Source organism: Crinia signifera, chromosome 2 (genome assembly GCF_055691185.1).
Source record: "Crinia signifera chromosome 2, ASM5569118v1, whole genome shotgun sequence".
Lineage (NCBI taxonomy): Eukaryota > Metazoa > Chordata > Amphibia > Anura > Myobatrachidae > Crinia > Crinia signifera.
In genome coordinates, this window is record NC_139218.1 from 370653084 (window position 1) to 370666348 (window position 13265).

Below are 13265 nucleotides of genomic sequence, written 5' to 3' on the forward strand. Positions count from 1 at the left end.
GAGGGACATAGTAATACAGACTGTGGCATGCAGGGAGGGACATAGTAATACATACTGTGGTATGCAGGGAGGGACATAGTAATACAGACTGTGGCATGCAGGGAGGGACATAGTAATACAGACTGGGGCATGCAGGGAGGGACATAGTAATACAGACTGTGGTATGCAGGGAGGGACATAGTAATACAGACTGTGGCATGCAGGGAGGGACATAGTAATACAGACTGTGGCATGCAGGGAGGGACATAGTAATACAGACTGGGGCATGCAGAGAGGGACATAGGGATGCAGACTGGGACACACAGGAAGGGACAAAGGAATACAGACTGGGGCACAGAGGGACATAGGATTACAGACTGGTGCACGCAGGGAGGGACATGGGAATATAGACTGAGGCACAGAGGAGGGACATAGGATTACAGACTGGGGCACACAGAGAATATCAGAAGAATACAAACTGGTAGTGGGATACGGTCATTAAGCCGATAAGGGAAAGGCCGACAAGCATTAGGTCGACCAGTGAAGGTTAACATGCATGAATGTCGACTTGGCTGAAGGTCAACATGCATAAAGATCAACATGCATAAAGGTCTGCATGACTGAAGGTCGACATGGGTTTGGTCAACAGGTACATTAGGGCGACACAAGCATTAGGATGACATGGGGAAGGTCGACAGTCAAAAGGTTGACATGGGGTTTTTCACTTTTTATTTTGAGAGAACATGTGCCAACAGGTGGTATTTCATGCCCTGCCAGGGTGTGGTGGGAGATAATAAGCGTATAACAAGCGTAGCATGGCACCATGCACAAAGCATGGAGAGCACAGTAGTGCACTTGTTTAGTATCCATGTCAACTGTGTCGGCATTCGTGTAATAACAATGAAAAACCCCATGTCGATCTTTTGACTGTAAGGGGGGAATTTCACTTGCGCTAAATTGTGTGAGAAGCTGCTCAATAAATAAATGCAAATTGTAAAAAGAAATGAGCGCTATCAAGATATTTAGAAATAGCAAAAGGGAAAGGATAAGGAAGATTGAAAACAAAAAAGCACCTGTAAATAAAAGGGTTAATGAAAAAATGTTTAGGCTCCTTTGCAGGAGTGTTTGTGTTAGAAGTCCGTGGGGAGCCCTGTCGCTGTCCCTACCTCTATCCAGACTCTTGCGTGCAGACTGCAGCCTGTATGGAGGGAGCGGCGGCGTTGGGAGAAGCCAAGTCTGTCTCCGCTCTGTTGCTGCAGCGTGTCAGCGTGTCACGGCTTGGCTTGATGGACTGGGACTGGGTGGCAGGGTGAAAGCGGCAGGATCTTCTCTCCTCCACGGGCAGCAGGGATCAACACGTTTCATGCGCAAAGCGCACTTTTTCAAGATAGCTTCTGCTTGTTTCTGTTGTCTCTTATATAGGATAACTTTATTAGTAAAAACGGATGTGGTCATTCAAACATTTGGTGGGAACCACATTGTCAGGCTCAACTTTGAGCTTGAAGAAGTAAAATGAGCCAGTATTTCTCTTGGTGGCTATTTAAGAAAAAAATATTACCGTATTTTTCGGACCATAAGACGCACTTTTTCTCCCCAAAAAAGTGGGGAGAAAACTGTGTGCGTCTTATGGAGCGAATATGCTGGTTAACCTAACGCAGATGGAGCACGCCGGGTCTGCTCTCTGCTGCCCGGCAGCAGAGCCCAGCATCTCAGAGTGCCGGCAGCAGACTCCCCCGCTCCCCCACCTCCTCCTTACTTAACAGGCACAGAAGATCCAATATGTTCCGGATCAAGCACTGCAGCAGCCGGGGACAGAGTGAAAGACAGGGGTACGCACTCGGCAAGGCAGGAAGTGATCTGGCTGGGCAGCAGGGTCAGGACAACAGCGGGTCCCTGCAGTGTATGTGATATCAGCGGCGGGGGTCCCTGCAGCGAAGGGGAACTAGTATAGCATACACTGCAGGGACCCGCTGCCGACCTGATCCTGCTGCCCAGCCGGATCGCTTCTTGCCTTGCCCAGGTAGGAGGGGGGAAATTACGATATATGATGCCTCATTGGGAGGGGAGAGGATGCCTGGGGGGGAGCAGGGCCAGGCTAGGCTGCCCTGCACTGATACTAGGCGCCGGCTCAGCTGTCACTCAGCCAGAGCGCACCGCTGCAGATCGGATCTATAAGAGAGATCCGATCTGTGGTGGATGGGGGGAGAGTAGAAATAAGTAGCCCTTCCTGACCTGTATGGTGGACCATTTTCATGAGGCTGCCGACATTGTCCGTCTGTTAGCAGCCGCAGGTGCAAAAACTACTGGCCCTGTACACTAGATGGCAGAGTGGGCAGCAGGGTCAGCCAGCACAGGGAAGGGATCCGGGCAGCAGGGTCAGCGCTGGCAGGCAGCCTCTCTTCCCCCCAGGGTGGGCTGGGCTGCAGGGGGGGGGGGAGAGCTTAATAAAAGCTTAATAAAAATTATTTAAAGCGATTCAAAAATTGGTTAAAATACAAGTAAATACAGGTGCCTTTTTTAAAGAAAGAAGTAGGACTTAGATGAGGAAGGAAAAAAAGGATGAAAAATGAGGGAGAAATTGAAGAGAGAAGAAATGATTTTTTAAAGAAATGCATTCAGTTCGAAATCTATATTCATGCCTTTTGGTTGGAGGCTTTGCAACTCGAAGATCCACTTAGACTCTATCTGTTTCAGGCGTCTAATGTGGTCTCCCCCTCTCCAGCTTGGTTGAACTCTTTGGATTCCGATAAAAGATAAGCCTTTTGGGGGTTTTTCATGGCAAATTCAAAAATGGTTTGAGAGGCTATGTGTAGATAGGCCTCTTTTGATATTGTAAATATGTTCAGAGGTTCTTATTTTTAGCTGCCGTTTCGTCTGGCCAATATACTGGTATCCACAGGGGCACTGAAGGAGATAAATGACTCCCTCTGAGTCACAGGAAATAAATTCTTTTATTTTATATTCTTTCTTGGTGCTGTTGGAAATAAATTTGGTGACGGGTTTAGTTGAAGTTCTTCCTTCGTTTTTACATGCTCTGCACTTTAAACAGAAATGGAAGCCCTTTGTTCTTACTCCTTCTTCATTATTTATTGGATTGATGGTACTGGTGACTAGTTCTTGCTTGAGGTTCCGGGCTTTCTTGTAAATGATACGTGGTCTGTCTTGAAGGTATGGTTTCAGATCTTCATCTAATTGCAGGATGTGCCAGTTTTTTTGTAGAATTTGTTCAAAAGCTTTGTGATTACTGTTGAATTGGGTGATAAATGAGAGTTTGTGTTGGTCTTTGTCTTTATTTTGGTTTTTGTATTTGAGTATGGTTTTACGGTCTAATTTAAAAACTGTTTCTAGTTGGGTTTTCAATGTTTCTTCTTTATATCCCTTTTGAATTAAATTATTTGTCATTATTTGTCCTTGTTTTAGAGAATTTGCTGTGTTGGTGCAATTCCGGCGAATTCTTTTACACTGTCCAAGAGGAATATATTTTTGACCCAAGTTGAATGATGGTTGCTTTGTACAGGAAGGATATTGTTGCCGTCGACGGGTTTTGTATAGGTTTCTGTGGTGAGAAGGTTGTCTTCTATGGAGATTGTGAGATCTAAGAAAGTAACTCTCTTCTTACTTGTTGTGGTGGTGAATTGGAGGTTCAGGCAGTTGTTATTTAGATGTTGTTTGAAGCCTTCTAGTTCCTCTTCTGACCCTCCCCAGACGAAGAATATATCGTCGATATATCGCTTCCATAAAATTATCTTCTCAAGATACGGATTATTGGACCAAATTGTGTCCTCCTCCCATTTGGCGACGAATAAATTCGCGTAAGATGGTGCGAAGGAGGTCCCCATCGCGGTTCCGCAAACTTGGATGTAGTATTCGCCTCTGCTCCAAAAGTAATTATGATGTAATATGAATTCGATGCCCTCCATGATGAAAACGACTTGTCGGTTGGGTAATGTTGATTTGGTTAAGAAGTGATTTGTGTGGTCGCATCCCTCTTGGTGCCTTATTGACGTATAGAGAGATGTAACGTCACTTGTCCCCAAGATGTAGTGGCTTTTCCACTCTAAGGTCTCAAGTATTTGTAATATGTGGATGGTATCTTTGAGAAAACTTTGTTGAACAGAAACTAAAGTTTGTAAAAAGGAATCGATGTAGACTGAAAGGTTAGATGAAAGGTTAGATGAAATGGAATTGAGTCCGGAGACAATAGGGCGTCCAGGGGGACATATAACAAAAAACCACAATTGAATCCACAGAGACGTCAACAACAACAAGCACCTTCACAAAAATACACTAATCAAAGAAGGGAACCACTAATTAAAAATACCCCAAATAATGGACAGAGAACTTATCCACTCTACAATAAAAGAAATTTCACCTATGCAGAAAAACTGGCAAAATCCTCGTTTGAACAAGGGACACAGGATGCAATCCTTGAACAGAAACAAGAATTTGCCTCACTTCTATTAAAGATCTCATCCAGACCATCTGAGACACAAGTGGTGAGAAAAAAAGATTCCCACCAAACGCTCACACCTCGAAGAATCTGAAGAGGAAAGTGAGGATGAAAATATTGATCTTCATTTTTTGGAACCAGGCCGGGACATGAGGAAACCTCCCAACTACACTCCCAAAAACAAAAAAACAACGCAATTACACCGAACACGACGCAGAGGCTGCAGAGGTGGAAAAAAGAAAAATCCAACCACAGGCGAATCAATAGAAACTACCATCTTCAATTTAAGTGACCGTATACTCACAAATGAAGAGCAAGCAGTACTCAAAAAAGGACTCAACTTTGCGCCAGACTCATCTGCCAATAAATTTGACCTGTATATAGATACACACAAGTTCATCATAAAATTGAACATAAAAAAAATTATTTTCGAAAAAAAACAATCCACAAGCATCAGAAGAACTTACAAACCAGACCAAATTTAAACCAGCCTCAACCTTCAATCCGACATTCTGCAAAAGCGCGCACATAGAAACTTTTCAAAAAGCAGTAGAAAAAGAAATCATTAACCTTCCAGAAAAGCAAAAAAGAAAGATTAACCTCTCCCAAAAGGAACGACATGCTTTAAAATCTTTGAATGAAGATCAAACCATCATCATAAAACCCGCGGACAATAGTGGAGGGGTGGTGATTCTCGAAAAAATAAAATACGAAGAGGAGATAAATAGATTACTCTCAGACACTTATACCTACAAGATTCTACCGAATAATCCAACCACCACGTTTCAGGACAAATTAATTTCCATGTTAAATGAGGCCCTACTTCTAGGAATCATCAATAGAAATGAATATGATTTCATTCTTGTCAAATACCCGAAAATTCCCACATTTTACTGCCTTCCTAAAATTCATAAACATCTCACCAATCCCACTGGACGCCCTATTGTCTCCGGACTCAATTCCATTTCATCTAACCTTTCAGTCTACATCGATTCCTTTTTACAACCTTTAGTTTCTGTTCAACAAAGTTTTCTCAAATATACCATCCACATAATACAAATACTTGAGACCTTAGAGTGGAAAAGCCACTACATCTTGGGGACAAGTGACGTTACATCTCTCTATACGTCAATAAGGCTCCAAGAGGGATGCGACCACACAAATCACTTCTTAACCAAATCAACACTACCCAACCGACAAGTCGTTTTCATCATGGAGGGCATCGAATTCATATTACATCATAATTACTTTTGGAACGGAGGCGAATACTACATCCAAGTTTGCGGAACCGCGATGGGGACCTCCTTCGCACCATCTTACACAAATTTATTCGTCGCCAAATGGGAGGAGGACACAATTTGGTCCAATAATCCATATCTTGAGAAGATAATTTTATGGAAGCGATATATCGACGATATATTCTTCGTCTGGGGAGGGTCAGAAGAGGAACTAGAAGGCTTCAAGCAACATCTAAATAACAACTGCCTGAACCTCCAATTCACCACCACAACAAGTAAGAAGAGAGTTACTTTCTTAGATCTCACAATCTCCATAGAAGACAACCTTTTTACCACAGAAACCTATACAAAACCCGTCGACGGCAACAATATCCTTCCTGTACAAAGCAACCATCATTCAACTTGGGTCAAAAATATTCCTCTTGGACAGTATAAAAGAATTCGCCGGAATTGCACCAACACAGCAACTTTTCTAAAACAAGGACAAATAATGACAAATAATTTCATTCAAAAGGGATATAAAGAAGAAACATTGAAAACCCAACTAGAAACAGTTTTTAAATTAGACCGTAAAACCATACTCAAATACAAAAACCAAAATAAAGACAAAGACCAACACAAACTCTCATTTATCACCCAATTCAACAGTAATCACAAAGCTTTTGAACAAATTCTACAAAAAAACTGGCACATCCTGCAATTAGATGAAGATCTGAAACTATACCTCCACGTATAATTTACAAGAAAGCCCGGAACCTCAAGCAAGAACTAGTCACCAGTACCATCAATCCAATAAATAATAAATAAGGAGTAAGAACAAAGGGCTTCCATTTCTGTTTAAAGTGCAGAGCTTGTAAAAACGAAGGAAGAACTTCAACTAAACCCGTCACCAAATTTATTTCCAACAGCACCAAGAAAGAATATAAAATAAAAGAATTTATTTCCTGTGACTCAGAGGGAGTCATTTATCTCCTTCAGTGCCCCTGTGGATACCAGTATATTGGCCAGACGAAACGGCAGCTAAAAATAAGAACCTCTGAACATATTTACAATATCAAAAGAGGCCTATCTACACATAGCCTCTCAAACCATTTTTTAATTTGCCATGAAAAAAACCCGAAAGGCTTATTCTTTTATCGGAATCCAAAGAGTTCAACCAAGCTGGAGAGGGGGAGGCCACATTAGATGCCTGAAACAGATAGAGTCTAAGTGGATCTTTGAGTTGCAAAGCCTCCAACCAAAAGGCATGAATATAGAATTAGAATTGAACGCATTTCTTTAAAAAATCAATTCTTCTCTCTTCAATTTCTCCCTCATTTTTCATCCTTTTTTCCCTTCCTCATCTAAGTCCTACTTCTTTCTTAAAAAAAGGCACCTGTATTTACTTGTATTTTAACCAATTTTTGAATCGCTTTAAATAATTTTTATTAAGCTTTTATTTTGTTATAATAATTTTTTCTTAAATAGCCACCAAGAGAAATACTGGCTCATTTTACTTCTTCAAGCTCAAAGTTGAGCCTGACAATGTGGTTCCCACCAAATGTTTGAATGACCACATCCGTTTTTACTAATAAAGTTAGGTACTTATGTAGTAACTGGGCTGCCGATTTTGAAATCGGGTCCATCGCATCGCATCGCACCCGACCATATCGCATGCGATGCGATGCGATGCGATGGACCCGATTTTTCCATAGGATTCAATGTTAAAATGGACTGAGTCCATTTTAACATAGAATTCAATGGGAAAAGGGGTCCTTTTCATACCCCTACTATCCAAGTGGGCATGGAGTTGGATATAAACCTGTGGCGAGCGTAGCGAGCCACCGAGCCCGAAGCGTGGCGAGCGTAGCGAGCCCCGCGAGGGGACACAGAATACCGTCCCCTCGCGGGGCTCGCTTCGCTCGCCACGCTTCGGGCTCGGTGGCTCGCTACGCTCGCCACAGGTTTATATCCAACTCCATGCCCACTTGGATAGTAGGGGTATGAAAAGGACCCCTTTTCCCATTGAATTCCATGTTAAAATGGACTCAGTCCATTTTAACATTGAATCCTATGGAAAAATCGGGTCATCGCATCGCATCGCATCGCATGGTCGTATGCGATGCGATGCGATATCGCATCGCATCTGATTGTATGCCTTAACTTAAGGCATACAATCAAAAAATCGGCAGCCCAGATACTACATAAGTACCTAAAGTATCCTATAAAAGAGACAACAGAAACCAGCAGAAGCTATCTTGAAAAAGTGCGCTTGGCGCATGAAACGCGTTGATCCCTGCTGCCCGTGGAGGAGAGAAGATCCTGCCGCTTTCACCCTGCCACCCAGTCTTAGTCCGGCGAAGAATTCAAGCCAAGCCGTGACACGCTGCAGCAACGGAGCGGAGACAGAAGCGCCTTCTACCAACACCGCCGCTCGCTCCATACACGCTGCAGTCTGCACGCAAGAGTCTGGATAGAGGTAGGGACAGCGACAGGGCTCCGCACGGACTTCTAACACAAACACTCCTGCAAAGGAGCGTAAACATTTTTTCATTAACCCTTCGAACTTTTGACTGTCGCCCTTCCCCATGTTGACCTAATGCTTGTGTTGACCTAATGACACTGTAGACTTAACCCATGTCAACCTCCATGCATGTCAACCTTTAGTCATGTCGACCATCAGTGGTCGACCTAATGCTTGTAGACCAAATGCTTGTCTATCCTATGATCCATACCCCCCTGTACAGGAGGTGCCACTGCTGGGCACTGCAGGAAGCCATGAGTGAAGCAGGACACATTTTTGCATAGTCAGGTGGGTGGGACACAACTTCCGGATTGATGAAATGAAATTGATGGTATGCAGGGGTGTAACTAAAAGTGTGTGGGCCCCATAGCAAAATCTTGAAAGGGTGACCCCCCCCCCCCCCCCCCGGTGGGCTGCATAGCAGCTGCATCCCCTGCACTTTCTATAATTACTCCACTGCATACCCACTATTGTATAAAAAAAACAGTAAAGATCACTCCAGGTATACCATGCCATATTTCAGTCCATTTTGAAAACATTGTGTATTGTGCCTTGTGGAAATTCAGGCAGATTATGCTAGTATGCAGTATTTTTGCTTGATTATGTGAAAACATCACCCTAGTCTAGACTAGTATATGAATACAAGAGAAATGTTCTTCTAGAAATGGTTTTAGGTTAGAAAACTATAAATAGAATTTGTTTTAGAGACAATACTTCTATTTACGGCTATGAAAGACCTTAAAAAGTTGGAAACTCCGATAGGTCTCCCACATTTTTCTTCCTTATAGAGTAATCTAATGCAAACTGGATCAAATAAAAACAAACTACAGTGGCAGTTACTCATTCTTCCCAGCCATCCCAATGTTGGTATGACAATCCTTCATTTCATACACTGCCCTGCCATCCAACTGGAGTGGTATGAGTGTCCGACAGTCGGGATTATGATGGTCAGTATACCAACATTGGAATCCAAACTGCCATTACTCCGACGAGGGGGGAAGGGGGGTGAGCACAAAAAAAGTGTGGAGGGTGTGGTTAATGGACACTTCCCTTGAGGCTATACTCCTTTGCCATGAGTCCACAGCGTTTGCTACAAAACCTTCTTTAACTATGGATGAAAAATGGAAAAATAAAATGGTACTTGTGTATTATCACGGCGCCCATCGCATCGCATACCATAAGACATGCGATGACATGCGATGCGATATCGCGCAATGTTGTACAGTGTCATACAATTTAAAAATGCCATACAATGAGATGGGATGCGATTTTAACTTGTATAAGCACCCTAATGGGTGCTTACAATGTTAAATGCACCCCCACGCCACCCCCCAGTATAAACGTGAACCCGAAGCGTGGCGGGCGCAGCGAGCCTACGAGGGGCGGTGGTATGCGTCCTATGACCTTTTCATACCCCCACTATCCACGTCGGCATGGAGTTGATTTTATAAAGTGTGGCGAGCGCAGCGAGCCCCGCAAGGCGACGCGCATAACTTCACTCGCCACACTTTATAAAATCAACTCCACACCGATATGGATAATGGGGGTATGAAAAGGTCATAGGACGTGTACCGCCGCCCCTCGCGGGCTCGCTGCACTCGCCACGCATCGGGTTCGCGTTTATACTGGGGGGTGGCGTGGGGGTGCATTTACCATTGTAAGCACCCATTAGGGTGCTTATACAATTTTTCATCGCATAGGGGGCTAAAATCGCATTGCATCGCAGTGCATCGGGTGTATGGCATGCGATGCGGTGCGATTAAATATCGCACAATCACATATCGGGGGCGCCGTGATAATACACAAGTACCAATAAAACTTTTATGAAAGATGGCAGAAAAATATTCTGTACCCGAGAAGGAAAGGAAGCACCAATCAAGGTAGGAGGGGCATTAAAGCCAACAGCTGTCATTGTAACCAACTGTTCTCCAAGAGGACAGTTACTAAAACAGTTGCTGACTCCTCATCCCCATACACTTGAAGTGGCCACTGAAATTAGTCTGAGAATGATACAAAAAGGAAGGAGAGATCAAATGGATAATATAATTAATTAAAAAGTAATTCATTTTAGAAAGAAAATTCAGAGTTCACTTACAAGCATATTCTTATTTACTGCTGATGTAGAAAATACTAATCCATGGTGACAAGTAAAATAAAATGTGCGGCTAAGACAAAATAAACATATTCGCCCACACTCCAGTTATAGGTATTTAAAATGTAATGGTTGACTTTCTAAAGCTCACTTTTGAAAGCTTGATAGAGGTCAGATAGACTTATTTAACATTGTACATCAGTAAAAGGCGCTCTGATGTACTGTGCATCCCCAAAGCTTAGAGTAGACTATAAAACCTCACTATGTCACCTGTGTAGCACAATCAAATCCTTCCTGTACATGGCTCCAGTATAGCCAACTCTGCTCTGCAGGGCTGTTCCAAGGGAATACATACACTCTGCCAGGCTTTGAGATGCCGACGGTAAGACCAATACCGGCGTCACAATGCTGGAGATCCCAACAGTACTATTTCCCTCTCACCCTACCCCACAGCCTAACCATAATGATCCCGTTACACTTATGCAATTGGATGTGATGCGACATCGCAATGCAATGTCCCATCGCAACTGCCCAATCCTAGCCCCCCTTTTTAGTGCCTAAACCCCACTCCTGCACATTCTTACCCTAACCTTCCTCTCATCCCTAAGTCCCCCAGTACCTATACTGAAACATGGCCTAACAGTACGAGACCCCACTTAAGATTGGAATGGCAGCTGTTGGGATTTCGGCATTGTGTCCCATGTCAGAGTTCTGACATGTCAGACCGAAAGTCAGGATTCCAATGCCGGGATACCGTCATCGGCATCTCAACTGTCAGTATATTGACTGCATCTAATTTCAAGGGCAGTTTTCATTTCATCTTGAGAGGGAAGGGTAGTTTCTTTTAAACCCATCTACAAGAGGCGTCTAGTTTACATAACAAAATGGGAAACCTCACATCACCAGTTGCATTGTAATATTTCGACCAGCACCGCTGATGTAGCCATTTGTTGGTTAAAAATTTAACGGTCTGCGCCCATATTAATTGTTCCCCTGTTTTAGAGTGATCCTGTACAGTCTAGATATTGATGTCAGGGGCTTTGCACCTATTTTTAACAATACATCCTGCAGCCACCATTATTGACCTCTTTTCCTGATCATTCAACTGTTTGGCCAGTGAAAGCAAATGATGGTTATGTTCTTGTTTCTTTTCCCAAGATACAGTAATACATTTTATTTTAGATCACAGGTGTCTTGTTATATACTTCAAAATTATTCATGCAAATACCTTTTGCGTTCTGATCAGATTTGGGTACATTTCTTTTTCCTTTAAGCAAACACTATTAAAAGATGGAAAAAGTGTAGGAGAACTTGCATCTGCCAAGCTTTTGAAAACATCATCTCATCATACATTACCTTCTTGTTCTCACTCTTTAACAGGTTTATGAACTCAAATTAACATACAATGATAGTCATTATGGAAAGCAAAATAAACAACACAATAATGATTTAAGCCAATTGTGCAATTTGGGAATCATTTTACAGTGTCACCACCTCCATCCTTCAAACATACAGTATGGGGGGAAATTTAATAGAATGAGAGATTCAGAAAGTGAGAGATTTGGTAAGAAAGTGGCAATCATTTACACTACAAAACCAGTTTGATTTTGTAGTATAAATGATTGCCGCTTTAAAAAACTGGAGATTTCTTACCAAATCTCTCACTTCCTGAATCTCTCATCCAATTAACTTTCACCCATAGACTAGGGAAGAGTATTTTGGTCCACAAATTGAGCTATTAATCTATTATTTATTATTAAAATTGGAATTAGCCAATTTCAGAAATATGTGTAAGTAAATATAAAATATCATTTATATTTTTTTCCCTTGAAGTTCTTATTGTAAGAGCATCAGTTCCAAGATTTAAAGAATTTACTGGGCAGTACAGATGGAGTAATGGCAAAATCGGGTCCATCGCGTCGGTCGGGTGCATTAACATGGCACGCGACGCGACCGACGCGATGGACCCGATTTTGCCATAGGGTTCAATGTTTAAATATTTTTAACATTGTAATCTGTAAAAAAATGGGAATTGGGCCAATATGGGCCATTTCTCATTGTATATGCCCCCCCCCCATTGTGAACGTCACCCCACGATTGACGCCAACCCGAAGCGTGGTACGCATCCTCCGACCTTTTCATACCCCTACTATCCATGTCGGCGTGGAGTTGAGAATATAAAGTGTGGCGAGCGCAGCGAGCCACCGAGCCCGAAGCGTGGCGAGTGCAGCGAGCCCCGCAAGGGGACGCGTACACCTGTGAAGTTATACGCGTCCCCTCACGGGGCTCGCTGCGCTCGCCACGCTTCGGGCTCGGTGGCTCGCTGCGCTCGCCACACTTTATATTCTCAACTCCACGCTGACGTGTATAGTAGGGGTATGAAAAGGTCGGAGGACACGTACCGCCGCCCCTCGCGGGCTCGCTACGCTCGCCACGCTTCGGGTTGGCGTCAATCGTGGGGTGCCGTTGAGGGGGTTAAAATTGGGGTCTGGGGATGCGATCGATGCGACTGACCCGATCAACATCGGTGTGGCTGTTCTAGGAAACAAGTACCGTATATTCTCCCTGTATTTGCGTGGGTTTCCTCTGGGTACTCCTGTTTCCTCCCACAGTCCAAAAATATACTGGTAGGCTTATTGGCTCCCAACAAATTAACCCTAGAATGTCTGCGTGTGTGTATATGTGGTTGGGAATGTACATTGTAAGCTCCACTGGGGCAGGGACTGATGTGAATGTTCAAATATTCTCTGTAAAGCGCTGTGGAATATGTGTGCGCTATATAAGAAACTGTTAATAAATATAAAGCTTGTTTTTGTTTATCCAATGGCAGACCATCCATGCTCTTCCTAAGTTGTATATGCAAATAATGGTCTTGGCAAGGGGTTATGGTATTTTAGATCTACAATGTCTAGGTCTACAGTCATAAGGTCGACCACAATAGGTCGACAGGGTCAAAAGGTCGACATGAAATAGGTCGACGTGAGTTTTAATTTTTTTGGGTGT